The sequence below is a fragment of the Coregonus lavaretus genome, assembly GCF_964263955.1.
Source record: "Coregonus lavaretus genome assembly, chromosome: 31".
Classification (NCBI taxonomy): Eukaryota; Metazoa; Chordata; class Actinopteri; order Salmoniformes; family Salmonidae; genus Coregonus; species Coregonus lavaretus.
Window position 1 is genome coordinate 14,315,068 of NC_140018.1, and position 11,629 is coordinate 14,326,696.

Sequence of the window (11,629 nt, forward strand, 5' to 3'; positions counted from 1 at the left end):
CTCAACAAAGTCACTTATAGATGAGTTGAACATGATGTGTGAAAAATGCTACTATCTGTAATATCACTTGAATGGGATTTGTGCCACAAATGCTAAAACTTTTGCATTTGGAACCAGTGCCAGGGAAACTAAACCAAATCATGGATTGCTGTCTATAGACTGCTAACAGCGTAAGGAAACCAATGTGTAATTTAGTCATTTAGGTGAACTATCCCTTTAAGGATCATCAGGTACTGCTGGAATGTCTACCACTGGTCACTCAAAACATTTACAAAGTATTTATATAATAGCGCCCACTTTAGATTAGTGACTGTGAAAGACTACGTAATGTTAAGGAAATGGTTTATCAATGTGGGAGTAATTATTCATGAACACAATTTTTAAATGCCACCCAAATGGTATATTATAGACCGTTGAAATAAAGTGTTACTTTTCGGAGAAAGACAAGTGTGATGAGCTGATGCATGGGCCCCGGTGGGAGAAAGAGGGAGAGAGAGAAGTGTGTGAGTAGGTGTATGTAACAGAAATAGCAGCAACAGACATGCCTAAGTCAGGCTAGCAGTTTGATCTACAGCCTACTGATACACACATGCACACGACACACACACATGGACACAAACACACACATCCATGAACACACACACACACACACACACACACGTACCTAAAATAGTTGTTCTGCTAACCCATTGACAGGAATAGTTTGGTCCCATGTCTGACAGTGTCTCGAAAAATAGAACAAACTAGGGTAGGGAAACCACCTGTCAATTACATTGGGACCTTATAGCAGGGCCGGCAGGGCCCCACAGCCTTGCGGGCAAGCCATTTTAGTGGCCCCCTCCTGACGGCAGAGAGAAAAATGTAATTTTTAAATTCCTGCAACTCTACACATTTTGCAAGGGTAGTAGGGAAAATGTTGCAGCTGTAAAGCAAGCTTTCTGTAATATTACACATTTTGTCATGGGACGAGAGAAGTTTAGCAATTTTCTAACAAATGTCATCCAACTCTACTCATTTTGGGGCAAAGATAATTTTTTTTGCAATTCTACAGCTAATTTCTTGCATTTCTACCCATTTTGCCATGGGGTGGAGAGAAACTTTTGCATGTTTAAAGTTAATTTCCTTCAATTCTACACATTTTGCCAAGACTTATGCCATGTTAAAGGTCCAATGCAGCCATTTTTATCTCAATATCAAACAATTTCTGGGTAATAATGAAGTACCTTAATGTGATTGTTTTCTATTAAAAAGCTCTGGCGAAGGCCTTGTGTCACGGTTCAGACAGACGACCAGAGGACCACAATTGCGTCACACCAGAAAGTTTATTAAAACTTAAGGGAAAAGGGAAGTAGGGAGTGAGTGAAGGCTCCAGGGGTAACAGGGATCCCGTCCAATGTGCTGGGTCTGTGCCCCCCCCAGTGGCAGCGATGCGTCCTATGACGCCGGTGGTGGGTGGTCCAGAAGTCCTGGGGGGGGAAACACAGACACAACGGGGCGGATGAAACAAGGCAGCAGTACAGTTCAAGGGAAATCCAAATACGTTGTAGCAAGGCAGAAGGCTGGTCAGAGTTACCGGGATTGAAGAGTAGTCAGGAGTCGTTATAGCAGAAAGCAGGTCTGGTTTTCCTGGGGCAGAAGAGTATCCAAGAATCAGGCAGGTCCGGGGTCACAAAACAAGGGTGAGCCAGAAGCGTGAGCAAACAGGTTCCGGGTGTGAGCTTTGCAGACGATCTGACAAAGGAGAGCTGAAAGACAGGGCTTTAAATACTGGGAGAGGTTAGTGGGTAATGCAGCGCAGCTGGCAGAGTAATTAGAGCAGAGCAGAGCAGGGACAGGTGGAGCTAGTTAGGCTGAGTAGAGAGAGTGGTGAGCAGAGTGGAAGATAGTGGAAACAAATTAAGGTGGTAACCCGGTGGAGTGAGAGGGCTCATGACAGAACCCCCCCCCCAAGGGACGGCCCCAGAAGTCCCAAGAGCAACACCACGCCGGGCGGGAGGAGGGGAGCCGGAGGAGGGCTAGAACTCCTCCGAACGGTCCGAGTGAACGTCCTCATCCTCGGAGGAAGCCGGAGGGCCGTGGTCGGGAGATGGGACAGGTCCCGAGACAGGATCAGGCACAGGACAGGAAGCCGAGCGGGCAGGACGGTTAGGGACCCCTCTGGGGCGGCCCCTACGGATTGCAGGTTGATCAGGATGCCGTTGGTGGAAGGCGGTGATGAGAGTCCTATCCACAATCCGACTAGCTGGCACCCAGGTCCTTTCCTCAGGTCCATAACCCTCCCAGTCAATGAGGTACTGGAGACCCCTACCCCTCCGTCTGGACCGAAGCAGGCGGCGGACGGTGTAAACCAGACCACCATCGACGAGCCGTGGAGGAGGAGGACAAGGCGCAGCAGGGACCAGCGGACTCTCATGAATGGGCTTAATCTTAGACACATGGAAAGTGGGGTGCACCCTCATGGAATTAGGCAGTTGGAGCCGGACAGCAGTTGGGCTAATCACTCTTATAATAGGGAATGGGCCAATGAACCGAGGTGCCAGCTTTTGCGACTCCACCCTGAGTGGCAGGTTCTTCGATGACAACCACACCCTTTGACCAACATGGTAGGTGGGAGCAGGAATTCTCCGACGGTTGGCCCCGGTAGTGTAGCTGGCAACGGATCTGAGGAGTGTGGCTCGGGCTTGTGACCAGGTGCGGCGACATCGACGGGCAAAAGCAAGTGCAGATGGGCAAGTAACCTCCCCTTCCTGGCTGGCAAATAGAGGAGGCTGGTATCCATAAACACATTGGAAAGGGGACATACCGATGGCAGAGCAGGTCAGAGAATTGTGTGCGTACTCCACCCATGTCAATTGCTGCGACCAGGAGTGGGGGTTGCGTGAAGTCATGCATCGCAGTGCCTTCTCGAGCTCCTGATTTGCCCGCTCTGACTGCCCATTGGATTGGGGATGGAATCCGGAAGTCAGACTGACTGTGGCTCCCAGCAGGTGACAGAACTCCTTCCAAAAAGCGGAGGAGAATTGTGGACCACGGTCAGAAACTACATCCTTTGGCAGTCCGTGGATCCGGAAGACGTGTTCCAGGACCACCTGGGCGGTCTCCTTGGCGGTTGGGAGCTTGGGGAGGGGAATGAAGTGTGCCATCTTGCTGAATCGGTCAACTATGGTGAGAATGACGGTCATGCCACTTGAAGGGGGCAGCCCCGTGACAAAGTCAAGGGCGATGTGAGACCAGGGACGTCTGGGCACAGGCAGGGGCTGCAGCAATCCGGCTGGTGGCTGGCAGGACGACTTGTGTTGGTTGCAGATGGGGCAGGCTTGGACGAATTCCCGTACATCCTTTCTCAGAGAGGGCCACCAGAACCTCTGGGCGAGCAGGTTGTAAGTGCGGGTGGAGCCAGGGTGACAAGCTAGGCGGGAGTCATGTCCCCACTGAACGACCTGGGACCTCAGGTTTTCGGGGACAAAAAGGCGGTCAGCTGGGCAAGTGCTGGGACCTGGCTGGTTACGGAGAGCTTCCAGCACCTGTTCCTCAACATCCCAGGTCAGAGCTGCTACGATGCAGGGACTTGGCAGAATCGACACAGGATCCTTGGAGGGGCTGTCATCCTTCTGGAATTGACGGGAGAGGGCGTCTGGCTTGGTGTTGCGTGATCCAGGCCGGTATGACAGAGTGAAATTAAACCTGGTGAAGAACAGGGCCCAGCGGGACTGCCTGGAGTTCAACCGTTTGGCCGTGCGGATGTACTCCAAGTTCTTATGATCGGTCCAAACGAGAAATGGAATGGTGGACCCCTCCAGCCAGTGACGCCACTCCTCCAAGGCAAGCTTCACAGCCAGCAGCTCTCGGTTCCCTATGTCGTAATTGCACTCAGAGGGGGACAACCGACGTGAGAAAAAGGCACAGGGATGGAGCTTCCTATCCTCCGCAGCCCACTGAGAAATCACAGCACCAACTCCCACATCCGAGGCGTCCACCTCCACAATGAATTGCCGGTCCACATCAGGCATCTGGAGGATGGGAGCGGAGGTGAACCTTACCTTGAGGGTACTGAAGGCTTTGTCGGCTGCTGGGGTCCAGGTGAAGGGTTGCTTGGTGCTGGTTAGAGCAGTGAGAGGGGCAGCAACGGTACTGTAGTTCCGGATAAACTTTCTATAGAAGTTAGCAAACCCCAGAAACTGTTGCAGCTTCTTTCTGTTCTCCGGAACTGGCCATGAAGTGACTGCTGATACTTTGGCAGGATCCATTTGGATACTTCCCTCTGCCACTATGTACCCCAGGAAGGCCACTGTCTTGACGTGAAACTCACATTTCTCTGCCTTGGCGTAGAGGGAATTCTCCAGAAGACGATGAAGGACTTGCTGGACATGGCGGGTGTGTTCAGACAGGTTTCTGGAGTAGATTAAGATGTCATCCAGGTAAACGAAGACAAACTTGTTTAACATGTCCCGCAGTACATCATTCACTAGAGCCTGGAACACAGCAGGAGCATTGGTGAGGCCAAAAGGCATAACCAGATACTCGTAGTGGCCTGTTGGTGTATTGAATGCGGTTTTCCATTCATCTCCCTCCCGGATCCGCACTAGGTGGTAAGCGTTTCTGAGATCCAACTTGGTAAAAACAGTGGCTCCCTGGAGCAACTCAAAAGCAGAGGTGAGCAGAGGCAGAGGGTAACGGTTTTTCACTGTGATGTCGTTGAGTCCCCTGTAGTCGATGCAGGGGCGAAGAGATCCGTCCCTCTTCCCCACAAAGAAGAAGCCAGCACCAGCAGGAGATGAAGATGAACGGATTAATCCTGCGGACAGAGAGTCATTGATGTAGTCCTCCATGGACTTTCTTTCAGGAGCAGACAACGAATAAAGACGGCCCTTTGGAGGGGCTGTTCCAGGGAGGAGGTCGATGGCACAGTCGTACGGTCGGTGAGGGGGCAGAGATGTGGCTCTTGCTTTGTTAAACACTTCACTGAGACCATGGTAGCATTCTGGGACATTGGAGAGGTCAGGAGCGGAGTTAGTAGGTACTGGCCGAGGGGGTAGTGCGGCAGCAAGCAGGCAGGTTCGGTGGCAGTCCTCTCCCCACTCCCTGATCACCCCGGTCACCCAGTCGAGCTGAGGGTTGTGCCGGCGGAGCCATGGGTAACCCAGGATGAGGGGTTGGCCTGGAGAGGGGAGCAGGTGAAACTGGATAGTTTCTTGATGGTTTCCGGACAGACCCATCGAGACCGGGGCCGTGACATGAGTGACCGACCCGAGTAAGTGTCCGTCCAGTGCCCGGGCAGGAATAGGAGGTGTCAAACGGAGGTTCTCCAGTCCCAGTTGGCGTGCCAGCTTGATGTCCATTATGTTGGCTTCGGCGCCAGAATCCACCAGAGCAGCCAGGGTGTGAGTTGAGTCAGAGAGGCGGAGGTGAACTTGCAGCAGGGGTTTGCGGTCGGAGGACTGGATGGTCATTGAGCTCAACCGGACTCCCCCTATGCCCGGTGAGCTTCGGCTTTTAAAGGGCAGGTTACCACACGATGTCCATCACCTCCACAATAGAGGCAGAGGTTTGAGGTGAAGCGGCGCTGGCGCTCTGCAGGAGTGAGAGAGGCTCGCCCAATCTCCATAGGCTCAGACTGATCAAGCTGACTTGGGTGAGTGGCAGTAGATGACAGGAGCCCAGTCGGATCTCTCCGAATGCCGGTAGTTGGTGGACCTTGGCGCCCCCTCTCACGACGACGGGTCTGTATCCTTCTGTCGATCCGGACAGTCAGTGCGATGGCTTCATCAAGAGTGGAAGGCAGTTCATGGGAGACCAACTCGTCCTTGATATAGTCAGCCAAGCTATGGAAGAACGCGTCCACCAACGATGGTGTGTTCCAAGAACTTCGTCTTGCCAGGGTTCGGAAGTCGATGGAATGGTCTGCGACTGTTCGTCTGCCTTGTCGAATACTGAACAGTTCACGAGACGCCTCTGCGGTTGGTGAATCCAGGTCAAACACCTTCAGCATCTCCTCAGCAAACAGGTCGAAGGTTGCACATGCGGGGGTTTGACGTTCGAACTCTGCTGTTCCCCAGAGTCGAGCTCGGCCCGTCAGGTGAGTGATGGCATACCCAACTTTAGCCCCCTCCGTGGCGAAGGTCCTTGGCTGCAAGGAGAACTGAAGTCGGCAGCTAGTCAGGAATGGCCGGACCTGGGTAGAATCGCCGTTGAACCGCTCGGGGTTTCCAATCTTGGGTTCCGGAGCAGCGGCTGCAATGACCGGGGCAGGTAACTCGGAGGCAGGGCTGGTGGGCAGACTGCCTGGAACCGGGCCGGTGGGCGGAGTGGCTGGGGTAAGGTTGGTGAGGAGTTGGATGATCATGGCGAGTTGTTGTTGCTGCTGCTGGAACTGCTGCTGGTGCTGCTGGAACTGCTGATGCTGTTGGTGGCCGACCTGAAGCAGAGAGGTGATGTCGCCGCTCATGCGGGCTAGCCCTCTCTCAGTGTGTTCCAGGCGTAGCATGGCAGTGGGTTGCTCAGGTTCGTCGGTTTCCATGTCGGGGGAAGTGTGCGCTGAGTCCATGATGGTCAGATCGTACTGTCACGGTTCAGACAGACGACCAGAGGACCACAATTGCGTCACACCAGAAAGTTTATTAAAACTTAAGGGAAAAGGGAAGTAGGGAGTGAGTGAAGGCTCCAGGGGTAACAGGGATCCCGTCCAATGTGCTGGGTCTGTGCCCCCCCCAGTGGCAGCGATGCGTCCTATGACGCCGGTGGTGGGTGGTCCAGAAGTCCTGGGGGGGGAAACACAGACACAACGGGGCGGATGAAACAAGGCAGCAGTACAGTTCAAGGGAAATCCAAATACGTTGTAGCAAGGCAGAAGGCTGGTCAGAGTTACCGGGATTGAAGAGTAGTCAGGAGTCGTTATAGCAGAAAGCAGGTCTGGTTTTCCTGGGGCAGAAGAGTATCCAAGAATCAGGCAGGTCCGGGGTCACAAAACAAGGGTGAGCCAGAAGCGTGAGCAAACAGGTTCCGGGTGTGAGCTTTGCAGACGATCTGACAAAGGAGAGCTGAAAGACAGGGCTTTAAATACTGGGAGAGGTTAGTGGGTAATGCAGCGCAGCTGGCAGAGTAATTAGAGCAGAGCAGAGCAGGGACAGGTGGAGCTAGTTAGGCTGAGTAGAGAGAGTGGTGAGCAGAGTGGAAGATAGTGGAAACAAATTAAGGTGGTAACCCGGTGGAGTGAGAGGGCTCATGACACCTTGAGGCCGATACGTAAAGCTTAATAAAGAGCAGTGATACCAGCAAGAGCAGTGTGCCGGTTTCTTCTTTTTTCTCATCTTATTCAACTGTTACCATGCACCTGCAACAAAGATAGCTCAGATGTGTGAGGGCCTTTTGATTTTTTTCTATTAAAATGGTAAAAAATAAACAGAAATAGCTTCTTAGCAAAGAGCAATTTCTCAAGCAGGAATTTTGTTAGGACTGTCTGGGAGTGGTCTGAGTGGGGAGGAGAAACCACATTTGTTTAAGCAAGTCAGCCATGTTTTTTTAAAGGCAGTAAATGAGGCTGAATGAACTGTTTCGCTGACAGACAAGGCTCCGCTGATAGCCAGGTGTAGCAGTGGTAAGGATTCACTCCATGGTGCTGAAAAGAAAGCTTTATGTAGGCCCTAACAGTTTGTGGGCGCCGTTTGTCACCTTTATAGTGCAATTGTCCACAGTTGAAGTCGGATGTTTACATACACCTTAGCCAAATACATTTAAACTCAGTTTTTCACAATTCCTGACATTTAATCCTAGTAAAAAATCCCTGTCTTAGGTCAGTTAGGATCACCACTTTATTTTAAGAATGTGAAATGTCAGAATAATAGTAGAGAGAATGATTTATTTCAGCTTTTATTTATTTCATCACATTCCCAGTGGGTCAGAAGTTTACATACACTAAATTAGTATTTGGTAGCATTGCCTTTAAATTGTTTAACTTGGGTCAAACGTTTCGGGTAGCCTTCCATAAGCTTCCCACAATAAGTTGGGTGAATTTTGGCCCATTCCTCCTGACAGAGCTGGTGTAACTGAGTCAGGTTTGTAGGCCTCCTTGCTCGCACACACTTTTTCAGTTCTGCCCACACATTTTCTATAGGATTGAGGTCAGGGCTTTTTGATGGCCACTCCAATACCTTGACTTTGTTGTCCTTAAGCCATTTTGCCACAACTTTGGAAGTATGCTTGGGGTCATTGTCCATTTGGAAAACCCATTTGCGACCAAGCTTTAACTTGCTGACTGATGTCTTGAGATGTTGCTTCAATATAGCCACATAATTTTCCTTCCTCATGTGTCATCTATTTTGTGAAGTGCACCAGTCCCTCCTGCAGCAAAGCACCCCCACAGCATGATGCAGCCACACCCATGCTTTATGGTTGGGATGGTGTTCGGCTTGCAAGCATCCCCCTTTTTCCTCCAAACATAACGATGGTCATTATGGCCAAACAGTTATATTTTTGTTTCATCAGACCAGAGGACATTTCTCCAAAAAGTATGATCTTTGTCCCCATATGCAGTTGCAAACCGTAGTCTGGCTTTTTTAAGGCGGTTTTGGAGCAGTGGCTTCTTCCTTGCTGAGCGGCCTTTCAGGTTATGTCGATATAGGACTCGTTTTACTGTGGATATAGATACTTTTGTACCTGTTTCCTCCAGCATCTTCACAAGGTCCTTGCGTCTCCTTCCTGAGCGGTATGATGGCTGCGTGGTCCCATGGTGTTTATACTTGCGTACTATTGTTTGTACAGATGAATGTGGTACCTTCAGGCATTTGGAAATTGCTCCCAAGGACAAACCAGACTTGTGGATGTCTACAATTGTTTTTCTGAGGTCTTGGCTGATTTATTTTGAATTTCCCATGATGTCAAGCAAAGAGGCACTGAGTTTGAAGGTAGGCCTTGAAATACATCCACTGGTACACCTCCAATTGACTAAAATGATGTCAATTAGCCTATCAGAAGCTTCTAAAGCCATGACATCATTTTCTGGAATTTTCCAAGCTGTTTAAAGGCACAGTCAACTTAGTGTATGTCAACTTCTGACCCATTGTAATTGTTATACAGTGAATTATAAGTGAAATAATCTGTCTTTAAACAAATGTTGGAAAAATTACAAAGTCCTGACCGACTTGCCAAAACTATAGATTGTTAACAATAAATGTGTGGAGTGGTTGATAAACGAGTTTTAATGACTCCAACCTAAGTGTATGTAAACTTCCGACTTCAACTGTACTACATAAGGGTTCCCCAACTGTTTTTATATATAAAATACATTTGCTCCAAACACTTGGGGCGCCCCAATGTATTTCATATATAAAAACAAAATTGTTGGACATAAAAGACTGTAACATCACCAGGAAATCAGCTCCAAGTGATTTACATTTTGGAAATCTGTTCCAAAATATTCCCACGCATGATAGAGAAATACTGTATGTGATTGTATACAAATGTAAGCAAGGTTTGAAATGATTATGTTTTAGTTAAATATGATATATGTTTGGGCTTCTTGTGGTCAATTTGCAGTCTACAAATGATTTGTAATTATGTTTCGGCCCCCTGACCATCCGCTCAAGAAAAAGTCAGCCCGTGGTTAAATCTCGTTGATCCCTGTACTACATATTCCTTTTCCATATGGACAATGTCTTCAGAGTTCACCTGAGGTACCCTAGAGAGAGTTGAAGACTTGGGTGACCTGTCAGTCAAGCTGTGACATGGAGATACCACCACCTGCTGGTCAGTTTGAAAGCTACAGTCAAGTACATCGATGAGAATGTAATTAACATCCCCTCCACCACTCAACCACTTATCGGTTTTACGGGTCGCGTAGGAGAGAGAACAGAGAAGAGCGGGTGGAGGACAGACTTTTCCCCAAATATCTGATGTCTGATGGAGGAGTAACTCGCAGTGGAAACTGACAGTGTTCTGACATAAACATTCCCTTCCAGACAGATTTGATCATTGCTCAATGGTTGAATGATCTATTCATGCGGTAACGAATCAGCTGTTGGGGTCTTGGTTGTCCTCTTCCAGGGTCTCTGGGGTGTTGTGGACTGGGTATTTTTCTCTCAGGAAGTAGGCCTGGTGGGCAGGTGGTCGGGAGACACTTGAGGCCAATGTTCTTGTTCATCAGGTGGAACTGGAACAGCACTTACACAGGAATAACCTAGTACTTCTTGTTTATCAGGTTGCTAGCACATAACAGACTGCATTTCTTTCATGGATTCAGAGCTAGGTGGGTAAACGTACAGTCAATGTATCCTCTTGGATTGGAAAACAATAGGCATGCACTGCTTTATTGTAGAAAAAATAATTGATAGGAAGCACAGATAGCAACTGCAATTGTTAGGTTTTTATTTAGAAAACTGTCTGAGGAGATTGAAATTAATGGATTCCATTTATTGTAAAACAGTTCAGCCATTTCTTTAAGATGTTCATATAATTTTATTAGGGATATTTTACTCATCTTTAGATACTATGAATAGCTTGATAGTACAAATTATTTCAACGTTGTAAGAAAACGTTTTTTTCCTGAGAATCCTTTCTGGAATGAATACATAATAATACATTAAACTGTCAAAAAGAAAATCCACACTGAAGACAATGACAGTACAATGACTACAGTTCAGACCCCTTGACTTTTTCCACATTTTATTACATTACAGCCATATTCTTTTTATCATCAATCTACACACAATACCCCATAATGATAAAGCAAAAACAGGTTTTTGAATATGTTTTTAGAAAATCAGCCCTTTATGGTAGAGTGGCCAGACGGAAGCCACTCCTTAGTAAAAGGTATGTGACAGCCTGCTTGGGGTTTGCCATAAGGCACCTAAAGGACTCTTAGACCATGAGAAACAAGATTGAACTCTTTGGCCTGAATGCCAAGCGTCACGTATGGAGGAAACCTGGCACCATCCCTATGGTGATGCATGGTACTAGGGACTGGGAGACTAGTCAGGATCGAGGGAAAAATGAACAGAGCAAAGTACAGAAAGATCCTTGATGAAAAGCTGCTCCAGAGTGCTCAGGACCTCAGACTGGAGTGAAGGTTCACTTTCCAACAGGACAACGACCCTAAGCACACAGCCAAGACAACGCAGGAGTGTCTTTGGGACAAGTCTCTGAATGTCTTTGAGTGGCCCAGCCAGAGCCCGGACTTGAACCCGATCTAACATCTCTGGAGAGATCTGAAAATAGCTTTGCCGCAAAGCTCCCCATCCAACCTGACAGAGCTTGAGAGGATCTGCAGAGAAGAATGGGAGAAACTCCCCAAATACAGGTGTGCCAAGCTTGTAGAGTCATACCCAAGAAAACTTGAGGCTGTAATCGCTGCCAAAGGTGCTTCAACAAAGTACTGAGTAAAGGGTCTGAATACTTATGTAAATGTGATATTTCCGTTTGTCTAAAAACCTGTTTTTGATCTGTCATTATGGGGTATTGTGTGTAGATTGATGAGGGAAAAAAAAGATTTAATCCATTTTAGAATAAGGCTGTAACGTAACAAAATGTGGAAAACGTCAAGGGGTCTGAATACTTTCCAAATGCACTGTACATACACACAATCTGTATATTAGACTGGCGTGGTCAAATATATTGGTACCCTTGCCCTTTTGTGCAA